Source organism: Neofelis nebulosa, chromosome 8 (assembly GCF_028018385.1).
Source record: "Neofelis nebulosa isolate mNeoNeb1 chromosome 8, mNeoNeb1.pri, whole genome shotgun sequence".
NCBI classification, from domain to species: domain Eukaryota; kingdom Metazoa; phylum Chordata; class Mammalia; order Carnivora; family Felidae; genus Neofelis; species Neofelis nebulosa.
The window spans coordinates 62,303,962-62,318,662 of NC_080789.1; the positions used below are offsets into that span (position 1 = coordinate 62,303,962).

The following is a 14,701-nucleotide window of genomic DNA, read 5'->3' on the forward strand; positions in this document are numbered from 1 at the left end:
TTTTCTCCTCCTCTGTGGGTTGTCTTTTCACTTGATAGTGTCCTTTGAAGAAAAGAGTTTTAAATTTTGATGAAGTCCAATGTACCTATTTTTCCTATCTTATTGAGCATTTATCTAAGAAACCATTACCTAACCCAAGGTCATGAAGATTTGCATGTGTTTATCTCTAAAAATCTTATAGTTTCAGCTCTTACATTTAGGTCTTTGATCCATTTTGAGCTAGTTGTTATATATGGTGTGAGGTAGGAGTCAAAATTCTTTTTTTTTTTTTTTTTTTTGCATGTGTTTCGCCAGTTGTCACAGGACTACTTAAAAAGACTATTCTTCCTCCACTGGTTTGTCTTAGCACTTGTGTTGAAAATCAGTTGGCTGTAAATGTAAGGATTTATTCTTGGACTCTCATTGTATTCCATTGATCTGTAGGTCTATCTTTATGCCAGGACCATACTCTCTTGATTACAAGTATTTTTAAAATTTTTTTAAATGTTTATTTTCTGAGAGAGACACAGCATGAGTGGGGAAGAGGCAGAGAGAAAGAGACAGAGAGACAGAATTTGAAGTAGGCTCAGGCTCTGAGCTGTCAGCACAGAGCCCGATGTGGGACTCAAACTCATGGACCATGAGATCATGACCTGAGCTGAGCCGAAGTCAGAATTTCAACTGACTCAGCCACCCGGGCCTCCCTCAGAGTATAATTTTTATATGTCTTTTGTTAAATTTATTCCTAAGTGTTTTATTATATCTGATGCTATTGTAAATGGAATTTTTTGTCTTAAGTTCACTTTCAGATGATTGTTTATTGCAAGTATTATAATTTTATTTTAAATAATATAGTGATAAGCGTAATTACTTACAGAGCACCTACCATGTGAAAAGTATGCTGCCAGGTTGAATGGGAAATAAACAGTATTAAGACTTAGTTCCTAAACTCAAGGAATGTACAACCTACCTAACTAGAAACAATGCTTTACACAGGTTTCACCTGTAAAATTTTTTGAAAGTATTTCAAATATTTCATCTTACTTGATTCCCAAAATACCATTCATTCACTTATTCAAAGGTATTTACTGAATGACTAATGCATGGAAGCACTTCGCTAGATGCTGGCAATTAAATGGAGAGGAAAAAACAAACACAGTCCCCATCTTCATGAGTACTACTGTCAAATTAGAAAGACAGATATTAATCAAATACAAATTACAAATTGTGATAAGTATCATAAAAGAAAGTAGGTAAGGAAGTAAGTAGGTTGAACAGTAAGTAGGGTAGGAATTATTACACCTATTTTGCAGAAGAGAAAACTGAGGTAAACAAGAGTATTCTAGACAGAAAGAGTAAGAATTCTATAAGAAGGATTAGACCCTTCAGCTTTAACATTGAGTTGTTTGATTAGACCTACAACATTTAGTTTCTGTCTCCTCCCTTTGGCCTGTGGTAAGGGAAAGAAAGAGGCAACATGATCAACAGGGATATGAGTCGTCCTGTTGCAACCAGGTCAGGACACTTTGGCCACCAGTCTCCTTCTGTGCTAGACTCAAGCAGAGAGAAACAGTATTCTATGAAGTAGGACACTATGTGGTCTCTGAACCCTGCCTGCGGCTTCTCTGCTCTAAGCACTGCATGGTTTTAAACTGTTTTTCAGCACTGGGTGAACTAAGTCAAATGAGTTCTATAATATTTCACTTTCCCCAGGTTCCAGCCTTCTCTGTACTAGTCAATCTGTCCTAACTTTTGCCAAAAAAAAAAAATCAGTCTGAAGTTATAAATCCTCTTCCAAATAATTTTAAAATATCTTTAAAAAGATTTACAGAAAATTGGGAAAGGATAAAGATTATAGGGAGCTAACATTTCATGAATGGATCATAGAATGAAAATCTTGGCTTTATTTCTTATGTATTATTCATACACTGGGTGGAGGGACAGTATATTTTATTTAGCCAGGGAAGTGGAGATGTGGAATTCATCCAGGATCTTCTCCTAATTTCCTCTTGACAAACAGTGATAGGGTCAAGTCACAAACTGCAATTGCAGACCCTGGACCAAAACCTAGACCTACTGACTCCTATTACAGTGCTTTTGCCACTGCAGAGAGACTTAATCCGGGCACCTGGGTGGCTCAGTCGGTTAAGCGTCCTACTTTGGCTCAGGTCATGATCTCACAGCTCGTGAGTTTGAGCCCCGTGTTGGACTTTCTGCTGTCAGCAGGAACCGCTTTGGATCCTCCATTTCCTTCTCGCTCTGCCCTTCCCCCACTAGCAGTCTCTCTCACTCTCTCTCAAAAATAAACATTAAAAAAAAGAGACTTAACCAACCCTTGATCAATTCATTCAACGAGCATGGTATCATACGAAGGAGTAGGAGATAACAACGATGAATGAAATAAAGTTCTAACTCTCATCAATTGCTCCCCCTTGAGAATCCACCCTCACCTTGCCCCCACCCTGACTGCTCCTTTGTGCTTTCATAATACCTCATGCATTGTTTCTTTCACTATGCCTTACACATTGTATTATCCCTATTTGTCAACATGCCCATTTCTTCCATGAATACTGTGAGTACCTTGCGGACAGGACCTTGTTCTCTGCTACCCTAGAACTGCACACAGCACCTAGGACATAATGGGAGCTCAATAAATCTTTGCTGAATGAGTAAATGAATAGCTGGTACAGGACTCCTTGCCCCACTTCATTCTGCTGGTACAAAACTATTGGTATGTGACCACATACATCCCAGGTAAAAACTGGAAATCTGATATGTCCACATTCTGATGAATGGCATCACCAGTAGTATGGATGAAATAGAACAGCATCCATGAAAACTAACAGAGCAATTTGACTCTCTCTTCCTACATACCCAAGCCAAAGTGAATTCAAATAAAACAACAAAAGTTGTTTCATGTGGATGTATTTAATAAAGTGGGATGTTTGTGACCAAACAATTCAGAAAACTCTCTTCTATATTATCTTATCATTTTGGTTTTCCCAACAAGTTAAAAGGAGCAGTTAGGGGAATGAGATGCATATTTAAAGCTAAGTTGTTGCTGAGCCAACCCAGAGAGAGAGGAATCTTATTAAAACTCATCTATGTTATTTTTCATAAAAAATAGTCATAAATGGACCTTTAAAGCAGTGTCTTGGAAGACTCTGTAGTTGGCTCAGCCCAGTCTGTCTGCGGGAGACAGGAAGGTGGTAGTGGATGGCTTCCCTCCTGCTCTCCACCATGTGACTCTGGAGGCAGTTTGGAGACACACAGTTCCAATATCTGTCCCAGCTTCAGATACAGAATCAAACTGGGAGGTAAGCAGAAATGTCATAGAAATTAGATAATGATTTTGTAGTTGTTTGTAAACAATGTCTTAGGCAAGCCCTTTTGGGACAAAAGCACATCTCTACATATGTAAGCATGTATCTCCTATGTGGATAATGTGTGCTAGTCTGTTCTTGTCTCTGGAGACTGCTTAGGTTTGCTTCCTCCATCGGGCTTCTGTCAGTCCATCCTGGAAAGACATTAGGTACAGTCTGACAAAAGGGAGTGTGCGTTCACCTGCATGTGTGCGCACCTGTGCTTATGTGTGTGAGGATGATAAAGAATGAGAGATTCGATTCTGACTTCATCACAAAGCCAAACTGAATTTTTTCTCTTAGCTCTCTCTTGGATAGTTGTCCGCTATTTCTCCCTTCAAGAGTGCAAAAATAATTGAAAGTGGACCCAACAGGTCCTACTAGCTATTGACCACACACCTGCACCCCCAAAAGCAAAATGAAGTTCATTCAACTGGTTCACATTTTTAGGTGGAACCTCTACGTAACACCAAATAAGTAAAGATTTTAGAACTGGTTTACATAATTTGTAAGCACAGATTAGCTAAGACCCAAAGTAGATTATTTGAGTCTGAATTGCTCACTCTGGCTATCCATAAAGACTCAGTACCCTCTCTCTGAAAAAAGTTTATATGGACAACAAACATCTACCTACAAAATAGAAAATATATACATAATTGATATATCTAAGTACTTGGAAGCATCAAGATATCAGTGAAATTTTCAGTCAAAATATGAAAATAGCTACAATTTCCAAAACCTATGCCTGAGAAATCTGCATAATTACCTCCATGCCCCACAGAGCTAGTGAGGTTATATAAATATATTTATATACCACTCTACTTAAATCTATGCACATGCACATAAACATTAGGTAAGCCACCAATATATATAACCTATATATGTTTATATGCTGAGATATATGGGGATTCATAGGCACATTTATGTTACTTATTTTATTAATTCATTTATTGGATTTCTATTAGACATGTCTGTTTTGGTTTATTATCTAGTGTGAATCTGGCCTCACACAGTCCTGCCTTCTCTCTTCTCATATTCCTGGCTGCCAGGAGGGTTTGTACCCTGAAGCCTGGGGTTTTTAGCTACTTTCTTTAAACCCGGGAGAAGGCTAATCATGGCTTAAATGAACCCATAAATGCTGCCCAAGTTCCTGGAATGTTCCTGCAGGGTCTGTCCTCTATACAATAACCTCTCTAAATAATCTTTTTTCTTTATGTAAACTGGAACAGTCCTACAATAGAACGGCCCCCTCTCTTGGAATGACAGAAGAGGGGAGCAACCATGACTTTCCGTCCCACCCAAGTTTAACTGTAACTCAGAGTTTGGATAGAAGTGACAAAACAGAAGAGACTCATAAATATGGAGAACAAACTGAGGGTTACTGGAGGGATTGTGGGTGGGGAGATGGGCTAAATGGTTAAGGGGCATTAAGGAATCTACTCCTGAAATCATTGTTTCACTATATGCTAACGAATTTGGATGTAAATTTAAAAAAATAAAAAATTAAATTTAAAAAATTTAAAAAAGAAGTGACAGATAAGCACCCTGCCCCTACACTTACATTATTTAAAATAACTATACAATGAGCCAAAAAGTCAAATTAGGCAGCTGAATTTGGGTTTCATGACCGTGTTTGCGTGTCTTTACTAATCACCAAATCCCCACCACTAGGTCCCTAACCCTGCATGTTAGCTGCACACCAGCACCGAGGAGTTTTAAAAAATACCTACGCCCAGGGACTCCCTGGTAGGGTGCAGAGCCCGCTTCAGATCCTCTGACCCTCCCTCTCCGCCCCTTCTCTGCTCGTGCTCTCTCTCTCTCTTGCTCTCAAAAATAAATATTTAAAAAATGCTGATGCCTAGACCCCACTCCACACCAGCTGAATCCATACATCCTGAAATAGGCATTACGCTGATTAAACGTTCCCTTAGCTGATTCTGATCCACAGTGAGCGTTGAGAGCCACTTATGTACACTGACCTAATTCAGTATAAGGGATTCAGTATAAGAGGTATCCCAGGGATTGGGGGCTGGGAGACGATCAGGGCAATGCTAGCCGAAAACAAACCAACACAAAACAAAGTAAGGTTCCTTTCACAGAAACATTTTTCACCCTATTAATACCCGCTCACAAAGATACGGCTGAAGAAACTGGGCTGGAAGTGGGTCAGGGAGGGGGGAGGCGGATGCTTGTCTTTTAGAAGCCTTACATCCGGGAACCCATTCCCAGAGCAGTTGCGAGGAGAACTGGGGCGTGCGCGCACACACGAACACGCGCGTGCACACATACACACCATGTGACTTGCAAGCAACTTAAAACAAAAAAATTTTTTTTTAATTGAATTTCGGGGCCTGGGGAAGATCTGAACCTATAATTATTTCTTAGCAAACTTGCTGAACACAGGGTTTCCCTCCTCTGGGACGAGATGAGACGGGTAGCATAATGAACCCTCTTTAATTAAAAAATAAAAATGTTTTAGGATAATCATATTCTTCCAAGTTACATTATTTTTTTTAAAGGAAAAGAAGGATGGTGAAAAAAATGTCTATTTTCAAATGCCTGGTGTTAGGCTACCTCAAACGGTCTTCTCATTCAACCTTCTAGATTCAAAATTGGGTCCTTACGGGAGAGGTGGAAACCCTCCACTGTTCCGGGTGGGAAACTAACTCTTCATCACCCCAGCTGTAGTCCCTCTTCCCTTAAAAGCAACAGGCAGCTTCAGCGTCGATTGATGCCAGCCAAGCAAAACTGTAGGCAGGGAGCAGAAGTTGAGACCAAAACGGAGCTCTGAGCCCAACAGCCCTCTGACCGACTTTTATGAGATTCTCTAGTAACTGTTCTGTTCATGCACTGTTCATGCCTCATGCTTCATGCACTGTTCATGGTTCCCATTGTAGAGTTCTTCCCTGGCTCCTTAGGAGGTATTTGGGATGTGGATACACAGACAGAAGTGAGCAAATACTCACCTGCATCCTAGGACTATGGAGGGGGCAGGGAGGGGAAAGTAGACAGAGGCACATTCTTTTATTAACTGAAAATGTCTCTCTTCAGACATGGGAACAAAACAGAGATGTCCATGGAATTGGGATGGGAGGGATTTCATCCTGCATTCTACCTCTCAAAGGGATCTACATGTATTGGCGGCCTTGAGGGACAGTCCGTGATCATCCACCAAGGTAAATAGAAGACATCTAATTCAGGACGTTTCTTTTGTTATTTTCATTTTCTTTGAATCCTATTTCCTCTTCTACTTTTTCTGGGTCCAACGGCCCTATCACTGAAATTTATGCATCTAACGAAGATCTTTTTTTTTTTTATTTTTTTAACATTTATTTTTATTTTTGAGACAGAGAGAGACAAAGCATGAACGGGGGAGGGTCAGAGAGAGGGAGATACAGAATCTGAAACATGCTCCAGGCTCTGAGCTGTCAGCACAGAGTCCGACGTGGGGCTCGAACCCACGACCGCGAGATCATGACCTGAGCCGAAGTCGGCCACTTAACCGACTGAGCCACCCAGGCACCCCAAGATCTCTTTTTTTTTAAGAGAATAAGTAACGTATTGGAAGATCTAAATGAAAATCCTATTTTTCCCATGCTTTTCCTACCCCATTTCCCTGAAAAGAAAAAGTAAAGATGTAAAGGAGCTAAAACCTATTACTGTCACTGACTTCACACCAAAGATTACATTTTCATAGAATGTGTCTATACTCCCAAGGGCAGGCATAGTGGCTAATAGTGGGCAGCTTCTTTAGCCACTTAAAATACATTGAAGCTCTTTCCCTAGGCAGTGTAGATCTATGTTCTCACAGCTAAATGGGAGACATCTACACTCCAAGCTACATTTAGACATACACACACACATACACACACACACATCCATGTACATGTTTCCTCCCTACAATCCTGACACTCGAGATGCATTCACTGATCTCAATTGCATTTACATCAGATACCCTGGGATCCATTTATGATTTTTTAAAGTGTATTGATTTTATTTTTGAGGGAGAGAGAGAGCGCACGCAAACAGGGCAGGGACAGAGAGAGAAAGGGAAAGAGAGAGAATCCCAAGCAGGCCCTGTGCTGTCAAAGCAGAGCCTGTTGTGGGGATCAATCTCACTAACCTAGAGATTGTGACCTGAGCCAAAATCAAGAGTGGGACACTCAACTGACTGAGACACCCAGGAGCACCCATTTATGATTTTAGAAAGGCAAAAGGAAGGTGGATGAACATTTTCTTCCTTCAAAAAAGTGCAGAAGTGGATAGGTAAAAGTAGTGGGAGTGGGAAACCCATTTTCTGAGACTTTATAAGGCAAAGTAAAGCAAGTGTGTGCGCTTTCTCTCTCTCTCTCTCTCTCTCTCTCTCTCTCTCTCTCTCTCTCTCTCTCCCTGCACCAGGAACATTCACCTGCTGTGGCTGAATGAAAAACTGAAGAGCCTGGAAATCTACCAGTGGGGAGGGACCTCATAGTCAACAGCCTAGAGAGCTTTGCCCTGGCCAGGTCTACACCTGCCCAAGGAGAATTTTGGTAATTTTAATAAAACCAAATTAAATCTTAAAGTAAGACCAGTTGGTGATTCAGTAGGGATGGCCCCAGACCATTATGGAGTGACTATAAAATAAAAATTATAGATGGATAAGAATAGGAGCAAAGCAAATAAAATCATTTTAATGGAGGAGAGAGGGAGCATGGCAGAGAAGAGGAAAAACTGCCAACTATGAAGAGGAGGTTGTTTACAGGATTCTCCAGGTAAATGGCTTTCGAGATGGGGGCCTGCTGATGACAGAGAAGATCGGTGCAGATCCTGGGATTTGTGCATCTTTGAGGAAAGGGGGGATGCTTGAGTGAAAATGCCATTCCACCCAAGCAGAGAAAGGGCAGAGAGGCCTGTGGTGCTGGAGAAGGGAGAGGGATATGAAGGAGAGCAAGCCAGTGAGATCCCTGCACACAGAGGAGCTTATCTTTTAATTACCGGAGCAAGTTTGGATATGAGACACTACTGTGCACTTTCTGTACACATTTTAGTCCTTTCTCATGACATCCTGTGAGATGAATTGTCTATTACTCAACTCAGATTTGGAAACTGAAGCTCAAAGGGTCAAGTTGCCCAAGGTCAAAAAACTCAAATGTGGAGGATCTATGGTTTGAACCATGTCTGGGTCACTCCAAAGCCCAAGCATATTCTTTCTATCACCATGAAAGAGAACGAATATAACACTGATATTTCCCAAAGAGACACAGATCTGAAAAGACACTCCGTGTCAGTTTGTCCGGTTGACGGCTCCATATGCTAAATCCCTGACCTCCTTGCTGGATCCCCTTCCCTGGCCTGAACACCACTGTGCGCGGGGCGTCTTTGGCTGAGGTTGGCTTCTTTCTACCCCAGAACCACTTCACCAGAAGAAGACATCAAAGATTGCGGCAGAGCCATAAAGAGAGGGAGGGTGTTAGAGGGAGCCACCCTGGGCTTGTAAACTGGGTGGGGGGGACCCACCCATTTGTCAGGCGACGCTGCACCTCACTTTCCCCAAAACCTGAGACCTCAGCTCTTGCTTCAGGGCAGGCAGTGAAGCAAAGTGCATGTGGCGAGAGCTAGGAGGACACACAGGGTTTGGAGCCATTCTGACATGGAAATGGGGCTACCTCTCTATCTCCACTACCCCCGTGAAGCCAAGACATTCAGGTGGGTTCATTTGAGACCTTGGCTGTAGTTTCGGTTCTGCTGCCCTGCAACTGTAAGCAGCTTCTCCCTGTCCCCTCAGCCTCTTTACCTTGTTCTAGAGTAAATCATCACTGCCCTTCCCCTCACCTTGCTAAGTGGCAGACTGGAGACCACCAGTGGAGGCAATCCACATGGCCCAAATTCTCTGTGCTGCAGCTAGGCTACATGTCTTGAAGGACAGCTAGAGACACCAAAGAGTATCTGTAGTCTCTCTTTTACCATCTCTCTCTATCATCATGCAAAACAGAGCGTCCAACCTCTTGTTAGGTGGTGTCTGAACCTGCAACAGTCATGCAAATTCCATAAAAATGCCTGTGTCTGGGGGCTCCATTAGCCTGGGAGCTCCCCAAGAACAGAAACTAAGTCTTGTTCCTAGAGGATTCCTCCACTGAATTGAGAGCTCTGTGCACATTTGGGGCTCTTGAAATGGATTCGGCAAAGTCCACATGAAACAAGAAGTCTAAGTTCTCGTTAGCAAATTGGATAATCACAATTAAAATTCTCCCTTCCTCCTTATCATGTTCACCAAGAACTGCTTTTTTCCCTACATCATCATAATCATAAACAAGCATTTATTGAACATTACTAAATAGGGTGGTGTCCGAGCACTTGATATGACAGATATCACAGGTCCTGTCATCAGGAGACATGACAGATACATTTAAAAATATACAGACAGTATCGGGATAGCATGAACTCTGGGTTGCAAAGGTCTGGGTTTAAATCTAAGCTCTCCTCTTTCCAGTCATGAGACACGGCAGGTTCTATAACTACTCTGTGCCTCTGTCTCCTCAACTTTGAACAGAGAAAACAAAAGTGCATACTACATAGGGTTGATGTGGTGATTAAATTAGATGATGCATATGGAGCACTTAGTATAGTGATAGTGCCTGACACATAGTGTGCACTCAACAAGGTAGCTATGGAGCAGAGAAGAAAAGTGGCATGATTAGGACCATGTTTTAGGGAGACAACAACAGAGTTTGGGATGGTTATGAGGGAGAGAATCGAAGGAGGGAAGTCCTGTTGGGAAGTGTTTACAACAAGGAAGCAAAAGCAAGAACAGCCCGAATCAGAGTGGAAGGAAATAATAGCACTTCATATTCTAGGAGACTTGACCTCTCCGAAAGACCTGAAACAACCAGTATTATTCAAAAGCTGGATGTGAGAAGAAAAAGCCAGGGGAGTTGACATTATTTAGGCTGAAGAAGCCTGAAAAGAATGAATTATTTATAAACCCATAAGTGGATATTACACTAGAAGCTTCTAGACAGCTTTCCAAATCTTGATAGAGAGAGATAAACAGACAGGCAGAAATATCCCCCCTACCCCCAATCCCACTAACAGATCTAGTGAGAAGGTAGCAAAAGAGATTTAGATTAGGCTAAGATAAAATTGGCAGGTGGATCAAAAATTGCAGTGGGCTCCTATTCCTCTGATTGTTTAAGAACAGGGCATCCACATGTTGACTGTATGGACTAGAAATGGTGACCTAGAGCCTCTGGAGTTTCCTTCTAAATCACACTCATTAGAACATCCAAATTTTCATCAATAAAATATTATTAGCTTGCATATGATGGCACGTCTTCCCCAGTTTTCTTAATATTGTCTTGACAATGGGGTTAGATTTAGTTTTTTATACCTCATTTCTGGGGGGGGGGAGTCACACCAAGACCATCTTATCCTGAACCTATGAATTAGGAACGCATTTATGATTTCATTAGAAACTGTATTCCCCACCCTGGAAATTCTTCAGAAAGGGTTCCCTAACTCTTCTTGTGATAGTTGGACATACGATCTTCGACAGCCTGACAACAGTCACTAGACTTTGATCAAATGCCACCTCTATTGCTTACTAGTTCCATAGCCTTAAGGAAATCATGTAAGTACTTTGTTTCTTTGTCTGTAAAATGAGGGTAAGAATTCCAAGCATACAAGGTTATTGTATGATTATAAATGAAAATACCCTGGAACTGTAAAATACCATTTAAAAAAATTTTATTTTTGGGAGAACACAAGCGGGAAAGGGACAGAGAGAGAGGGACAGAGGATCCAAAGCAGGCTCTGCGCTGACAGGCTGACAGCAGTGAGTCCCATATGGGGCTTGAACTCATAAACTGCAAGATCATGACTTGAGCTGAAGTTGGTCACTCAACCGACTGAGCCCCCAAGGTACCTCTGTAAAATACCATTTAAATGTTAGTTATTATTATTACTATAATATTTCAGCATTATAAGAAAGAAAAAGGAGGCAGCTGGCAGGAACTCTGACCCCAAGCCCCTTTTGACTCCCATATTTTGACTTTCTTCTAAATCATATTACATATTTGAAATCCTCAACAAACTGGAATGCTGGTCTTTTCCAAGTGGGTTGCACCTGGGAGTCAGGCTTGGTTAAAGTGAGTTTTGTGTGTCATTCAAAGAATGGAGCTTTTGCAGTCTTTCATAAAGAACTGTATGTTAATACCTACCACTGTCACTTCCTAGTTAGTTTTAGAGGACTTTTAGCCTCCAAACCCTGTGGAGGAGGCTGGGACAAGAGCTAAATCTGCAATGGGAGAGGAGTGTAATTTCTGCTCCAGGCATGAAAATGAGGCCTAGAGGGAATACACCAAAGAACCAGGCACACCAACCCCCTTCCCCCAAGTCCTATCTACAGTGGTTACAGCAGGATTGGCAGTTGTGGGCTAAGGATGGGGGGGGAGGAGTGGAGCTTCCATGAGCCCTGAGGATAGCAACTGTCTTGAACTACATGTGTTTAGAGTCAGGCTGATGGTTGTCTGGCTTCCCCAAGGACTAAACAATAATGGTCCTAATCATGCCTTAACATCAGGAAACAGTCATTAGTGTCCTGCTCCTTCTCTCCCTTCCCAAGAGTAAGGGTCAGATAGACAGAAAAGTGACACATCATGACTCAAGTTAGCCGGGGAGAGGTACCAGGTTCAGGAAAAAGCTCCAGGTGTTTCCGGTTGTTATTTCATCCACAGGCACAGGTTTACTCCCATAAAGATCTCTATCCAGCCACCCTGGATGCCTATCTGGATTTGGGCAATAGCTACAGTGGAAGGGAGGTGTGGTAGAGCATAAGCCCTGTCATGAGAGGGCACAGGGCAAAGTGGAGCAACTCTGCGTCCCTGAGGGGGATGACGCTCAGGGAGCTGGACGAGGTCACCTCACATTTGGAAGCTTCTAGACTCTGCATTCTCAGTAATTTAGTCTCTCCATGATCTCTTTGCAACTAATGACAAAGTGCCAAGTCTTTCCTCTTGCTTTGCTTGAGTCTTGCGAAATCTCAAAGAAAAGAGAAAAGAAGGACCCTCAGGACAGAAGACTTCTCTCTTGTCCCCAAATTAGGGAGAGGGGCAGAGGGGAAGCACCTCATTCCAAGCAAGGCTGTTTACCAGGTGCCAGCCCAGACACACCCCCAACAAAATGCCATGGAGAATGATGTCGTGACTCATGGCTTGGCAGGTACCGGGATCATGCCCCAGGCTCCCAGATACCACACTGGCTCCTCTAGGTCGCTCTGGCTGGATCTCCTCCTCCTCCTTCTCCCCAGAGGCATTCCTCATCTTGCCCTCTCCTCCCCAACCCCTCCTCCCCTGAAATCATTCCATGCAGTGAAAGCGGGGGAGGGGAGCAGAATTGGGATTTGAGTTAGGCTTAATTTCAGGATCAGGATTAAGGATTGGGTTTGGGATAGAGCTACTTTGGAATTTGGTTTAGTCAGTGGACTTTTAGTTGGTAGAGACAATAGAACTCTACTATTTTACTTACATGCATTAAGGTCCTAGGGTTAGCCTAGATGTCTTAGTGGTGGGTCCACTTTCTTTGGGCTCAGATTAGAAGAGTTATAATCTGGTTTAGAAAATAGAAAATGTCAACACCTAAGGAAAGATGTAATCAAGAATCACCTCCTAGGAATCTGAGCAGAGATTTTTTTTTTTTTAGAGTCAACTACATTCCTAAGGATTGTAGATACCATGGAACAATTATGTCCATTCTCTAAGCACTGTGCAGTACTGTGTGACTTTACCTTGATCTCAGACTTAGAAGTTTCTAGTGCACCCAAGAGTCTTTCTTGTATTTCTTCTCCTAAGCCCCTCCTAGTCTTATCAAAGGAACTGTTCCTCTATCCCATCAGCATCAGGAAATGGCTAGGGGAATAGCTGAAGCACTGGGGCCCTGACATCTGGGTACCTCGGGCGCCGTCTTGGCGGAGAGACACTAAGCAAAGCATGCTGGAGCTTCCCAGACTGAGACATCTGTCAGCAAGGCTCAGGAGGCTCCCCTCAGGCAAAGGACAAGACATACTGCAAGTTCTGAGCTCAATTCCTGAGGAGAGGAGGAAAATAAAACTAGGAGAGACTGCGGAGCAGTAGGAGGGCCTGGAGCAGGAGGGCTCTCAGCAAGTCACAGAGGTCTTCCAGGAGAAGTTGCTAGATAAACTGAAGTGATGCCATTGGGTTGAATTCCTAGAAACACACATACATGTACACACACACCAACACCTTCTTACATAAATTGCTCAACCCAGAACAATAAACTAGCTGGCACCCACCCGCTACTGAGCAACCAAAATCTTTTCCATTTAACATGGGTCTCAGTTTCTCTTCCTCCTCTCCCAAGTCTCCTTCTTCCACATCTGGCTCCATAGGTACTTGGAGATCCTCCTGCAGAGGGGCTAGGAGAGTTCGAAGCTGGCATAAAACCCACCTGAGCCCCGCCCTCTCCATGAGCAGCAGCAAGACGGTGATTAGCAGCTCTCCCCAAGGCTCAGAGGTAAGGGATTTTTTCTTCTTTCAAACATGTCACATCTGGCACATCTGCTTTCCTAGCAATGATGCATCCCAAGGGGTATAATCAGCAGTTGGGGCGGGGCCGGGATGCAGGTCTGTACTGACAGAAGCCTGAGCCAGAGACGCCAAGAGCAAAACTTAAGAACACCAACCACCCCCACTCCCACTCTACCCCAGGGGCTGAAGATGAGCCCTATCTATCCCTGTGCATCTTTCTGCCTTAAAGCCAAGCACCCTCCTCACGGGCCAAACCTGTGTTAGGGCACAGAAATGATGCAGTGGTGCATTTTGCTTTAGGAAATTATACAATCCTTTCTCTTGTCCAACTTTAAGTTCTCCTACTGAAATTCGAAGGGAAGTGGAAAAGAAGCAGTTACCCTTTCCCTGTCACAAAGCTCAGAAGCAATATTCAGGAAGGCCCTGGTGGTGGCTTCTCTAGTCTTCTATCCCCACTCCTGTTAGTTGCCCTCCCCACTTGCTATAACCCCTGCTATCTTCAAGCCCAGTCTCCCACCTCAGAACCCCATCACCCTGGATCTGGGCTTTCAAAGGTGCTGACCAAATGCCTCCTGACAACAGTTTGATGAAAAATCAACAGTGCTTTGACCACCCCCCTGCCCACTGGTATACGCTTCCTCCCAACCCTCCCCTTCCCTGTGACCCCCTCATTCAGACACGTCCTTCCAGCTAGACAAAACTGCCTCCTTCCCTGCAAGGTTCTCTTCTTTTACCTTAAAGGTGGTTCTTTCTCTCCTCCAAGGCACCCACCTTTCCTTTCTCTGGGTGCTAATCCACTTCTTCCAAACATCCCCCCACCAGCCCCTCCTGAAGGAAGTC

The 14,701-nt window shown here is 43.1% G+C and overlaps 1 protein-coding gene across 22 annotated transcripts in view; it reads right to left on the reverse strand.

Moving 5' to 3' along the window:
• The window catches only part of LOC131519491 (cationic amino acid transporter 3-like), a 112,367-nt gene that overhangs the window by 12,465 nt on the left and 85,201 nt on the right, over positions 1–14,701 (reverse strand). The window contains exons 1-3 of one of the 22 annotated variants that reach the window (XR_009265684.1): positions 13,266–13,564; positions 12,843–12,923; positions 11,047–12,356 (exon numbers count right to left, since the gene is read on the reverse strand). The exons of 17 other annotated variants lie outside the window; for them this stretch is intronic. The gene's annotated coding sequence lies outside the window, so the exon portion shown is untranslated. Of the gene's footprint in view, positions 1–3,118; positions 3,285–11,046; positions 12,357–12,842; positions 12,924–13,265; positions 13,565–14,701 lie in introns of those variants that run through there. 4 more of the 22 variants (XR_009265685.1, XR_009265673.1, XR_009265683.1 and 1 more) reach the window with 4 other exon arrangements.